Here is a 12,688-nt window from a genome sequence, read left to right as displayed (position 1 = left end):
TTATTGGTGGTCGTTTTTTTTATATACATAAGGTAATATCTAAAATGGATACACCCTTTTTCCCCTCCCACAAGAAAATGCATAAATGAAAGTTGCTGTCAAGCTTGCTCTTCTGCTTCTTTGATGTAGATGGAGTTACATGTTTTTGGCAAATTAAAGAAACGGTGAAAACAGTGGCTCAGCTTTGCTATTTGGGGAAAAAGTACAAAAATATGAATGCAAACATTGTGTGAAATTTGACCTTTTTTTGTAAGTTTCTGGCCCTCTTTGCAGTACATATATATATTGGTGACAGTATATAAATAAAATATTTTAAAAGTTTGTGATGCCACTTGAGTTAACAGTGGGTTAAATACACCTGGTTCTAGACAGCTTGCTTAATGCAAATAACAATGTTAAAAATAGCAGTTGGTGTATCATTAATGAATGAATTGTAGTTTTCAGAGCCTTCATTTGTGTCAGGTAGAAACTTTTATGAATTGACAAATTGGCAGTATCTAACTTGATTTTCATTGTATACAGAACTTAAACTTGTTTGTTTTCCCTGTTGTTTGTTGAATTCTATAGGAAATATTTGTGAGAAATTTAAAAAGATAAAGTACCTCTGGATATTTCATGTAATACCTTGGCATTTGTATTTATAGTTTACAAGTTTTAATTTCACTTCCTAAATAAAAACAATTTAAAAAAATGCAAAAGAACTTTGTAAATCTGAATGTCATTGATCCAGATTAAGTGGATTATTTCACTTTGGGGGGTGTGTGTCTAGGACATTTTACTTTTCTCATCTTTTTGAACCATATGGGGTAATTCCTATCATAATAAGGAGCTACACTTACAATGTAATGGGAAAGGGCAAGGAGGTAAGAGGTGACCTCCTTAGCAGAGCTATAATCAATCCTTGGAAAACACCCAAAACCTGCTTTTGTCTAGGGCAAGGAGCATGGCAGTTTTCCCAGTGAATAAACATACATGTAGAATTGGCACTTCCTTGGGAAAGGCTGAACATCAGTTATATGGAGAAATCAGCAACCTAGAAAAACGGGTCAGATAAAATGCAAATGAATTAAGAGGGAAAACATGGGTACGGGATTTTTTTTTTTCTATGCACTTCTATATTGTGTATGTGCAGGTGGTTTGCTGGGTTGTGTTTTTAAAATATTTTAGGGGGAGGAAAGCTGCACAAGTGTCAATATACTAATGTGTTTTGTTTTTTCTTTTTCATGATCTGCATCTTTTAAGAAGCTAACCTAGTCTTACAAAGAAGTTGAGCACTGTTCTAGCTTTAAAGGTTTCCTTAAAACCAACCATGTATGACTTGAGATGAGCCTAAGGGATTCCTGCTGTAAAAAAAGAGCTTATGTCTTTGTCTCTGTCCCTGCCCCTCTTTCCCCTACTGACCTAGTGCTGAAAAGCTGCCTGTCTCCTGAGGAGTACTGTGCTGGGGTTTTCTGCTAGGGGAGTGATGTAGGGGAATACTGATACCACAATAGTCCTTACACTCATACTTCAAAAATAGTTTAGTAATACAGATTGTACAAACTGAAACCATTTATTCCTTATGGAGGGGCCTTTTTTTTAAAAGCTGACTGCTATGTACAGAAACTGCTGGATTTGAAATGTGGCCCTTAACGCATGGGTTCTGTAGCAGCATTCACTGTTAGGTGCATGTTTCTGTACATTATGTCTGAAATTAATTTAAAATGTCTAGAAATAATTTTTTTGACTGCTTGGTGCATGAGTTACCAACCATTGCACAGCCAGAAAAGGCAAATGCGTGTGTTTTAAGTAGGTTTGTACGACCCCATTAAGTCAAAACCAATGTTATATTGTATAAGCAATCTACAGTTTAATTTAAGGGAATGATATTACTACAAAGCTGGGAGCTGGTTTGTGGAGCTCGCAGGCAGGCACTACTAGCACGACAGCCTACTCCACCCCCAGCCGCCCCCGCGCGCCTGCCCAGTGAGCGGCGGGCGATGCGGTTTTCCCTGCACAGCGCTAGAAGGGCGGGGCGGTGTGGCGTCGTTGAGGGGCTGGTGGTTGTGGGTTGTGTGAGGGGTTGGTTGTCGCGTCCTTGGTAGCTGCTTTCCTGTGCCGGTAAGGGAGGAGTAGTTTCGGTCGTACCGCTTCTTGCTGCTTCTGATTGCCCGGCTGCGGAAGCGAAGGCTGTGCTGGAGCCGGCCGGCGCGAGGCGGTCAGGGGGCCGGGCGGCGAGGGAGGCGTGCTGTGGGGCTGCTTCCTATCAGTGTCCCCGCGGGGTGGGGAGAAGACATGAAGGAAAAGGCAGCCTTGAAAATGTCTTCTAATGAAAATGCCTTCTTGAAAATGTTTTCTACCCTCAGATACGAGGCCGAGCATGGTGCCGTTCGCGTTCCACACACACACACCCGGAGCCTGCCAAGTTCATAGCAGACAGCAGCTAGATGTCTTTGTGGACATCTTATTTGTGACTCTAATTTGATTCTTTCTTTCTATTAAAAAGACTTTCAGAAATGTCTGTAGTCACCTGTTCATGGCTTCTATTATTTCACATATATTTTTAAAATAAATTTCATATTTTCATGATAAATGAGAAAACCATGCTTAAACCAAAAATCCTCTGAGTTGATCTAGTAGTACTAAAGCAGCTCCGCTAAATCTGAAAAAATATATGCTTCTGAAAACAGTATTCTAGTACTCACTGTTGTCATTTCATAAGAAAAAAATCTGTTTGTAGGTTTAGATGGAAGTTTTAATTAAATTCCTCTATATCTGTGTGTAAACTAAGAGGAAGTTTGTATGAAGATACTTTTTGTAAATGCACAATGATTAGGAGCTAAGGTAAAGCATAGGTCTATACTAATGACTCTGCCTGGTATGCTATGTAAACACCATGCTGAAATATGAGGACTAAGCAGATGAGAAAAAATTACATGCAATCATGGTTTCCTTTTTATATGTTGGAAATTGTTATCTATAGAAGGGAACACTGTGTACAAACAAAAATTTAGTTTTAAGCAATGATTTGAGTGTGATCACTTAATACTTGTTTGTTCTTAAGAGTTAATAGACTTTTAAATCTTAGTTGTAGTATGAATGCTCTCATCTGTAGTAGATCACTCCATTAGATCTTTAGATATGGTATGATAGCCTAAACATCTTGTTTTTACTTTTCTGAAGGAATACCTATTACCAGAGCATTGTATTATGCCACCATGACACTTGGTCAAGTTAGACATGTATTTCGCTCTGACACAGAAGTCCCTATGCCTTTGATTGAAGAGAGAGATTGTATGCTGAATTAAAATGGAACAGTTCTGTTGGAGAGATTTGGAGGCTCTTTCCTCACCTGTGTTAAAATGAGTAAAAAAAGTGCTTAGAAACTACTATATTTAGTAGTGGAAAATTTTCCTTCTTACAGAGATGAAGTAGTATTTGAAGTAAGTTAGTTCTAGCACTGAGTTTTTTATGATAAGAACTTACTCCTTACTGATTGTGGCTTTAAAGGATAGTTGTTGTCTATGAAAATTCTTCTGAAAGGATAGTTCAGAATTGATCTAAAATTTGTGAATTGTTGAGATTTTTTAATCCAGAAAATGGTAGGTGAACAGCAATGTTTATGTGGATGTTAATGTATACAAAAATGAAATAAGAAGATGTTACCATTATTTTAACATTTTGCTTCAAATCAACAGAGATGGTCTAGATAATGAAAAGAAAATCAGACTTTGAAACTGTTGTTTTTAATTATGTAAATTGGTATTAGTAATAAAAATAGGGAAGAAGGGTTTTTTAAATACTATTTTTGGACCAAAGTATACTCTTTTTTTTGTTTGTTAAAATGGGGTAAATGGGGATTTAATTTCTCTCTGAAAACAGAATCACACAGTTTGCTAACAACAAAAGAATCTTGCTTAAGTTCTTGAAATCCGGTTTTGTTAGTATTCATAAGTAAGTCCTGAACTAGCCAGGAATGTATTTCTTATGACAAGATGCTTTTTTTCCAGAGGAAAGCCATTTTTTCATATGCTGTCTCTGTCTTCATCACTCTTGTAATTAATTGTCAGGGTTATGCTTGTATCCCTTCAAAGGAGATGATGTTCTGTAAATATCATGTTTTCGGTAGCCATTGTTGTTGTCAGCTGATAAAACTGGCTAGCAGGCAGAGCTCAGCCTCTTCCAGCTATTGCCTGTTAGAGCCTTCACATCCAATGTTTTTGTCTCATCTTGGGCCTGCTCAGACAAGCTTTTACCCCTGTATTATGGTACTGTCCAAGGTCCCAATTGGATCAGGACTCCATTGTATGCCTTATAAATATACATAACATTTGAGATAAATTCTGCCTGAAAAGTCAGTCTAGTTTGGGGGTTTTTTTATTTATTTAATCTTTATCTTTCCTCCCTTGCACCTCTTTTTCTTCCTTTATCTTTAGGATTTCTGCAGCTAATGAAGGAAATGAGACTGGTAGAATTGTGACAATGTACAGCTACTGTGAATCCACACTATAATTAATGTTGATTCAATAGATTTTGCATGAATGACTACATGAATGACCAGAATTAACCCCAAATATCATACTTTTGTCAGGGTTGACAGTATACTGAAGCTTTTTGAAATAGTTTGCTTGAAAGGAAAAAGCTGCTGGGAAGTAAATAGAGTCTGTTTGGTATTTTCTGTGTCGCTATTTTTGCCTATGCAGATAAACTCTTTATTAAGCATCAGTGACATATGTAGCTACTCCTATGTTCGGTTCCATCTATGGTAGTATTCAGTTGTTACATCATTATGTCCAAAAGACTTTATTCTAACGGTAATACAGCCTATACTAATAGTCTGTGCAGTCTTTGCAAGATAACTCCCTGGAAAACACCATTCGCTGGAGCTTTGAGCCTATTGCATTTATCACTTAAAACTACTCTTCAGTAGGTGGTATAATTTTATTTTCCTTTGTCTCCTACTGTGATGTAAGATATGTTTATATGAAAAGTCAGAGGTTCTCTCTAATCTTTGAAGTTACTAGTTTAATTATTTGGGATTATTTTTATATATGAAATATTTTTATGACAGTTTTTGTTATCAAAAAGGATTTTTTCCAAGTAACTTTTTCCAAGTGACTGTATTCATTGATGTAATGTCTTACATGAAATGATGCTGAGTGCTTTATGAAGCTAGGCTCCCTAAAAGCAGCAACAGACTACAGAATGAAAAGCTGTTCAAAAAATGATCCCAGACCATAAGCATTGACATAGTAGTAAAGCTTATTGCACAAATATGGAAGCTGTTTTTCTGCTTTTGCTAAGCAAGTTGTGCATTTTGAAAGTGGCTGAAATAATGTAGACCAACTTTATACCCTACTTGTAAAAACAAACAAAAAAACCCTAATACCAGATGGTAGGGACCGTATTATCAACATTGTTTCTGTGGCAGCAGGTTGAGATCTCACAAGTAAGACTTTGACTTCAATACAGGATTAGGAGGGAACTGAACATAAGATGAAATATCAAAAAATAAACGAGTGTTTTTCAGTAATTCTCAGTAATAGAAATATGTATGATAATAAAATAAAACCTTTAGTAGAATCATATTGTCACAGACTACTACAACTCTTCTATGTTCTGACCTCCTAGGGGAAATTGTAAAATTGAGACAATTCTTTGGCTATGTGTTTTACCAAATATATACACAAAACACTTTTCAAAATTACACATCACTGAATGTAATTATATAAGTTGCCTATGTTCTTTTGCTTCTGAAAAGTAAATTGCAAACAAAAACCAACCACCACCACCTTCCCCCAACCTTTTTATCCTTGTATGGATTTTTCGTATTTAAATGCTGTGCTGAATTTGAATCCTGGTAGAAGTTATTTGGACTGCCATAGTCACATATTCAGGATTTTCATGCCCTGGCACATACACAGTGGAGTCCTTTCAGAGCTTCCAGTCATTGACATTGCATGTAGGTACCTTTATTTCCCATCATCTGGGACTGAGTATGTAAAATTTTAGTGATCCCCCTATTCTTTGATTTTTGTACTAGCTGTACTATCACACTTTGATCTTCTACCAACACAATACTCCTCCTTTCCCTTCATATCAGTAGGTCAGAATTGGTCATGTCTCTTGATACTGGCTCATTGCACTGGAGAGGAGATGCAAGTGTTCCCATGTTTGGTAGCTTTTCCTGGAATGTGAGGATGTTCTCAAAAAAGCAGTTTAGTTGTATTGCCATCGGGTAAAATGCTCCATTTTGGACAAATGATACTATCTTTGAAACATAATATCATCCACCTGAGGCTTTCATTGCCTTCTGTTGAAGAGAATAGTGGAAAATTTTACTAGAAATGCTAAGTAGTATTTTTCATATATAGAATTTTACACAAACTTCAGAAGTTCTTTGTAGCACAAAAATTAACAATAATTGAAACAATGAAATTATAAATTCATGTGCTTGATAAGAAATTCCAGACAGTATTTTTCTTCCAAATTAAATTGCTGCATGAGATGGAAAGTTCCATTTGAATTCTCCCTTCCTCTGCTATTGCAAAATGTTGTAGTTCTGGAGTCTATCAATCAATTCTTTATTATATAAAAAAAATCTTAATGCTATCAAAAGAGCAATGTCCTTGCTTTTCATTAGCTTCAGGGCAATAGGAGCTATAATGGGATTTGGTCTATTAATTATTTCTTTCCTGTTGTGATGTTTTAAATGGTATTTTATTATTTACCATACAAAATTGTCTATAGTATTCTCTAGAATTAATTTTGTGCATCTATGCCAAATAGGGAATGAAGTACAGAGAAAGAAACAGTTTTCAAAATGTTTGCAGAAGTTGCTTTTCTGTGAAACATAGTAGGACATCTTGTTCTCATTGTTTCTGGAGAATAGCACTTAATGACATAAATATGCTTTGTTCTCAGGAATAGTCTTGTACTGTGTCTGGCTAGAATGGAGTTAATTTTCTTCATAGCAGCCTGCATGGTGCTGTGTTTTGTATTTGTGACTAAAACAGTGTTGATAACACACCAATGTTTTAGCTATTGCTGAACAGTGTTTGCGCATAGTCAAGGCCTTTTCTTTTTCTCACTGTGCCCCCAGCGACTAGGCTGGGGGTGCACAAAAAGTTGGGAGGGGACACAGCTGGGACAGCTGATCCCAACTGACCAAAGGGATATTACGTACCATATGTCGTCACGCTCAGCAATAAAAGCTCAGGGAAAGGAGGAGGAAGGGGGGACATTCAGAGTTATGGCGTTTGTCTTGCCAAGTAACTGTCACAGAAATTTCACAACTGGCCCGTGCTGACCAAGGAGAGAGGCTAGGACACAAAGTATAGAACTACAAGAGTCATTCGTTATTCATGCGTATGAGGTGTCCCATTCAAATTGTGGCACCCTGAATGCAGTTTTACACAGGGTTCTTATACCTTTCAAGCATTCAGATACAACATGATTTGACCAATCACTACTTAACACACACATACTACTGTTTTGCAAAGCAACTATAATTCTATGGCATCATCATCCATCTGCTTCCTTCTTGATCTAGACATCCCTGGAGTCGGTCTTGCTACGGTTACTTATAGATAACGGGAGGGTTTCACAGAGGTGTTAGAGGGGCTAGGATGCTGGCATGATCTCGGTAGTCCAGGGGTATCCTTTATTCTTCAGGGTGGGGGCTGTCCTTCTCCTTGCAATGAGCTGGGGTCCTTTATTCATGTTTACTTAAGCATGACTATGCAGTATACAATGTAAACTATATATATTGTGGTGGGTTGACCTTGGCTGAACACCAGGTGCCCACCAAGCCACTCTATCACTCCCCCTCCTCAACTGGACAGGGGAGAGAAAATATGACGAAGGGCTCATGGATCGAGATAAGGACAGGGAGATCACTCACCAGTTACCGTCACAGGCAAAACAGACTTGACTCGGGGAAATTAATTTAATTTATTGCCAATTAATAACAGAGTAGGATAATGAGAAATAAATCTTAAAACACCTTCCTCCCACACATCCCTTCTTCCCAGGCTCAACTTCACTCCCGATTTTCTCTGCCTTCTCCCCTCCGAGCAGCACAGGGGGAGAGGGAATGGGGGTTGCAGTCAGTTCATCACACGTTGTCTCTGCTGCTCCTTCCTCCTCACACTCTTCCCCTGCTCCAGTGTGGAGTCCCTCCCACAGGATACACTCCTTCACAAACTGCTCCAGCATGGGTCCTTTCCACAGAGTGCAGTCCTTCAGGAACAGACTGCTCCAGCATGGACACCCACAGGGCCAGAAGTCCTGCCAGAAGACCTGCTCTAGCGTGGGCTCTCCATGGGGTCACAGCCTCCTTCAGGCACATCCACCTGCTCCAGCATGGGGTCCTCCACGGGCTGCAGAGTGGATATCTGCTCCACCATTGACCACCATGGCCTGCAGGGGGACAACCTGATTCACCATGGTCTTCTCCATGGGCTGCAGGGGAATCTCTGCTCCAGCGCCTGGAGCACCTCCTCCCCCTCCTTCTTCACTGACCTTGGTATCTGAAGAGTTATTCCTCTCACATATTCTTGCTCATCTCTCTTCTGGCTGCTGTTGCGCAGCATTTTTTTCCCCTTCTTATATATGTTATCACAGAGGCGCCACCACCGTTACTGATTGGCTCAGCTTTGGCCAGCGGCGGGTCTGTCTTGGATCTGGCTGGAACTGGCTCTGTCTGACATGGGGGAAGCTTCTGGTGTCTTCTCCCAGAAGCCACCCCTGCAGTTGTCCTGCTACCAAAACCTTGCCACACAAACCTGTCCTGGTTTCAGCTGGGATAGAGTTAATTTTCTTCCTCGTAGCTGGTAGAGTGCTGTGTTTTGGATTTAGGATGAGAAGAATGTTGAGAACACACTGATGTTTTAGTTGTTGCTGAGCAGAGTTTACACTAGTCAAGGACTTTTCAGCTTCCCCTGCTCTGCCAGGTGCACAAGAAGCTGGGAGGGAGCATAGCCAGGACAGCTGACCCAGACTGGCCAAAGGGCTGTTCCATACCGTATGATGTCATGCTCAGTATATAAAGCCGGGGGAAGAAGAAGGAAGGGGGGGACGTTCAGAGTGATGGTGGTTGTCTTCCAAAATAACCGTTACGCGTGATGGAGCCCTGCTTTCCTGGAGATGGCTGAACACCTGCCTGCCAATGGGAAGTAGTGAATGAATTCCTTGTTTTGCTTTGCTTGTGCGCGCAGCTTTTGCTTTACCTATTAAACTGTCTTTATCTCAACCCACGAGTTTTCTCACTTTTACTCTTCTGATTCTCTCCCCCATCCCACCGGGGGGGAGTGAGTGAGCGGCTGTGTGGTGCTTAGTTCCCAGCTGGGGTTAAACCATGACAGTCCTTTTTGGCACCCAACGTGGGGCTCAAAGGGTTTGAGATAACGACAGATTTAACTGGAATGTGCTATATCGAATTTATAGCTGTTATCGCTGTTTAGCCATTAATCGGCAGGCTTCTGTGCTTGCCATGGGGCTTGCTTGCCTTACTGTATATTGGAGTCTAGTGCTCGTTAGTGGCTGCTTTTTGCTTTTGCTGCTTGCTGTACTGCTGTACTGCTTATCATCTTACTCTGCTGTGCCTGGGAACATTTTGATAACAGCAATGGCCATGCGCCTGGGCTGGCAGATGGCCAGGGCATCGCTGCTGTTTCTGTGCTGCTGTACTGGACAGGCTGGAACTCCAGGGTGAACTCAAGTCGAAGGGACTGTGACCTGTGGATGAGTCCATGCAGGAGCAGGACACCCCGAAGCGTCTGTGGCTGTGGATAAGCCCATGCCAGAGCAGGTATGTCTCAAAGTGTCTGTGGCCATGGTTATGTCTGTGCTGCAGCAGATGTACCTCCGAAGGGATTGTGGCCCAAGGATAAGCCCACGCTGGAGAAGGTACACCTCGAAGCATCTGTGGCTGTGGATAAGTCCATGCTGCAGCAGGTACACCTTGAAGCATCAGTGGCTGTGCATGAGGTCACACTGGAGCACCTCAAAGCATGTGGCCATGGATAAGCCCACGACAGAGCAGGTACGCCCCTGGAGGGACTGCAGCCATGGGTAAGACCATGTTGGAGCAGGTTTACTTCTGAAGAGACTGTAGCTGTGGGTAAGGCCACGCTGGAGTAGGTATATCTCTGAAGGCATTGTGGCCCATGGAGAAGGTCACGCTGGAACAGGTGCACCTCAAAGCGTCTGTGGCTGTGGATAAGTCTATGCCGCAGCAGGTAAACCCCTGGAGAGACCGCGGCTCATAGATAAGGCTCCACTTGGAGCAGGTAAACCCCTAAGGGACTGCAGTCTGTGGATAAGTCCAAGCCGGAGCAGGGGCAAGGGGAGGAGTTCATTGCAATGTTAAACCCAATGGTCTGGTCCAAAGGGGCCAGGGGTGGAGATTGTAATGGAAATACCTTTAAATTGTTGTAACCCATGATCTGAGTTGCATGTTATAGGAATTACTATAGCAAGAACTACCTGAACCAATGGAGGACAAGCCTTACAAGAAGCAGTGCAAGTGCAGCAGTGACCCAACCTGAGCTGGCTTTGGTGCCCAATAACTCCATGCAGCACACCACCTCTCCTGTCCTGAGTGACGACCATCACAGATCAAGCCCAAAGTCATGGACAAAAAGAACTCAATGGACACTCTATGGACATTTTACAGACATTTTACAGACATTTCACAGGGGTGGTCCATAGACTAAGGGAATGATACCTGTGTATTGTATCAAAGGATGGGAAGGGGGGTGGTGGTTAATGAGGATGTATTGGATAATGTGGGACCTGAGCATAATGTAAATAGTATGAAATAAGGGGTGGATACTGTCCTGGTTTTGGCTGGGATAGAGTTAGTTTTCTTCTTATTAGCTGGTAGAGCACCGTGTTTTGGATTTAGGATGAGAAGAATGTTGAGAACACACTGATGTTTTGGTTCTTGCTGAGCAGAGTTTACACTAGTCAAGGACTTTTCAGCTTCCCATGCTCTGCCAGGTGCACAAGAAGCTGGGAGGGAGCATAGCCAGGACAGCTGACCCAGACTGGCCCAAGGGCTATTCCATACCATATGACGTCATGCTCAGTATATAAAGCTGGGGGAAGGAGAAGGAAGGGGGAGACGTTCGGAGTGATGGTGGTTGTGTTCCAAAATAACCGTTACGTGTGATGGAGCCCTGCTTTCCTGAGGATGGCTGAACACCTGCCTGCTGATGGGAAGTAGTGAATGAATTCCTTGTTTTGCTTTGCTTGCGTGTGCGGCTTTGCTTCACTTATTAAACACTCTTTCTTTCGACCCACAAGGTTTTTTCCCTTTTGCCCTTCTGATTCTCTCCCCCATCCCACTGCGGGGGAGGTGAGCCAGCAAGCAACTGGGTGGGGGCTTACTTGCCAGCCAGGGCCAACCTTCCACAAGTCTGTATTGCATCTTGATAATAAAGTAAAATTAAATTAGCTTAAAAACGTCATTTGTAAACTGTGACTATATGAAGGAGGGTTGTGGAATAAAATTGGAAATAAATGGAATGCCTATGTTTTTGTATTTAATATTAGTGCAGAGACCTGCACCTGGGAAGGAGCAACCCCAGGCACCAATATAGGATGGGGGCCACCCAGCTGGAAAGCAGCTTGGCAGAAAAGGCCCTGGGGGTCCTGGTGGACACCAGGTTGAACATGAGCCAGCAATGTGCCTTTGCCGCAAAGAAGGCTAATGGTATCCTGGGCTGCATTAGGCAGAGTGTTGCCAGCAGGTCGAGGGAGGTGATCCTTCCCCTCTACTCAGCACTGGTGAGGCCACACCTGGAGTCCTGTGTCCAGTTCTGGGCTCCCTTGTGCAAGAGAGACACGGACATACTGGAGGGAGTCCAACGAAGGGCCACAAAGATGATGAAAGGACTGGAGCATCTCTGATATGAGGAAAGGCTGAGAGAGCTGGGACTGTTTAGCCTAGAGAAGGCTCAGGGGAGATCTCATCAGTGCATTTAAATACCTGAAGGGAGGGTGCAAAGAGGATGGAGCCAGGCTCTTGTCAGTGGTGCCCAGTGACAGGACCAGAGGCAACTGGCACAAACTGAAATACAGGAGGTTCTTGTCTGATCATAAGGAAAGACTTTTTTACTGTGAGGGTGACTAAGTACTGGAACAGGTTGCCCAACCATTCTGTGATTCTGTGAAATGAGTAAAGCATTAAATTTACTATTTGCTAGCCAAGATAACAAATAATTTTTCATTGCCTCAAAATTATATGCTGCATATTTATAATGCTTATCTTATGTTGTTGGTGATATATGAATCTGAATAATATATACTTTTGGTTTAAGGAAATCTGTTTACAAACTCTAATAGTTTAAAACAGACTGCAAAAATAGTTAAACTAATAGTCTGCTATCGATCCTGCAAAGCAGAAAGTTTTGAAACTGGTTCATGAATTACTGCCACCTGTGTATCAATGCCTTAGTGATATTGCAACTTTGAAATCCATTCTTCAGTGATCTTTTCCCTAACACAGAAATGAAGTGGTAGTTACTTTCTTGATATATTGAAGTCTTTCTTGAAGAATGTGAGTAGTGCTAATGCACAACAAAAATGGGAATGACTATAGATTCTCTTCTTTTATTTTTTTTTTTTAAAACTTGAGATATTAATGAGCTGCTTAAGTGTTACAAGCACTTTTTGTTTCCTTTTATTCCTCTCACAGACTTTC

The sequence above is a fragment of the Platalea leucorodia genome, assembly GCF_965183815.1.
Source record: "Platalea leucorodia genome assembly, chromosome: W".
Taxonomy (NCBI): domain Eukaryota; kingdom Metazoa; phylum Chordata; class Aves; order Pelecaniformes; family Threskiornithidae; genus Platalea; species Platalea leucorodia.
The sequence above is the reverse complement of the archived record's forward strand: the minus strand, read 5'-3'. Positions refer to the sequence as shown.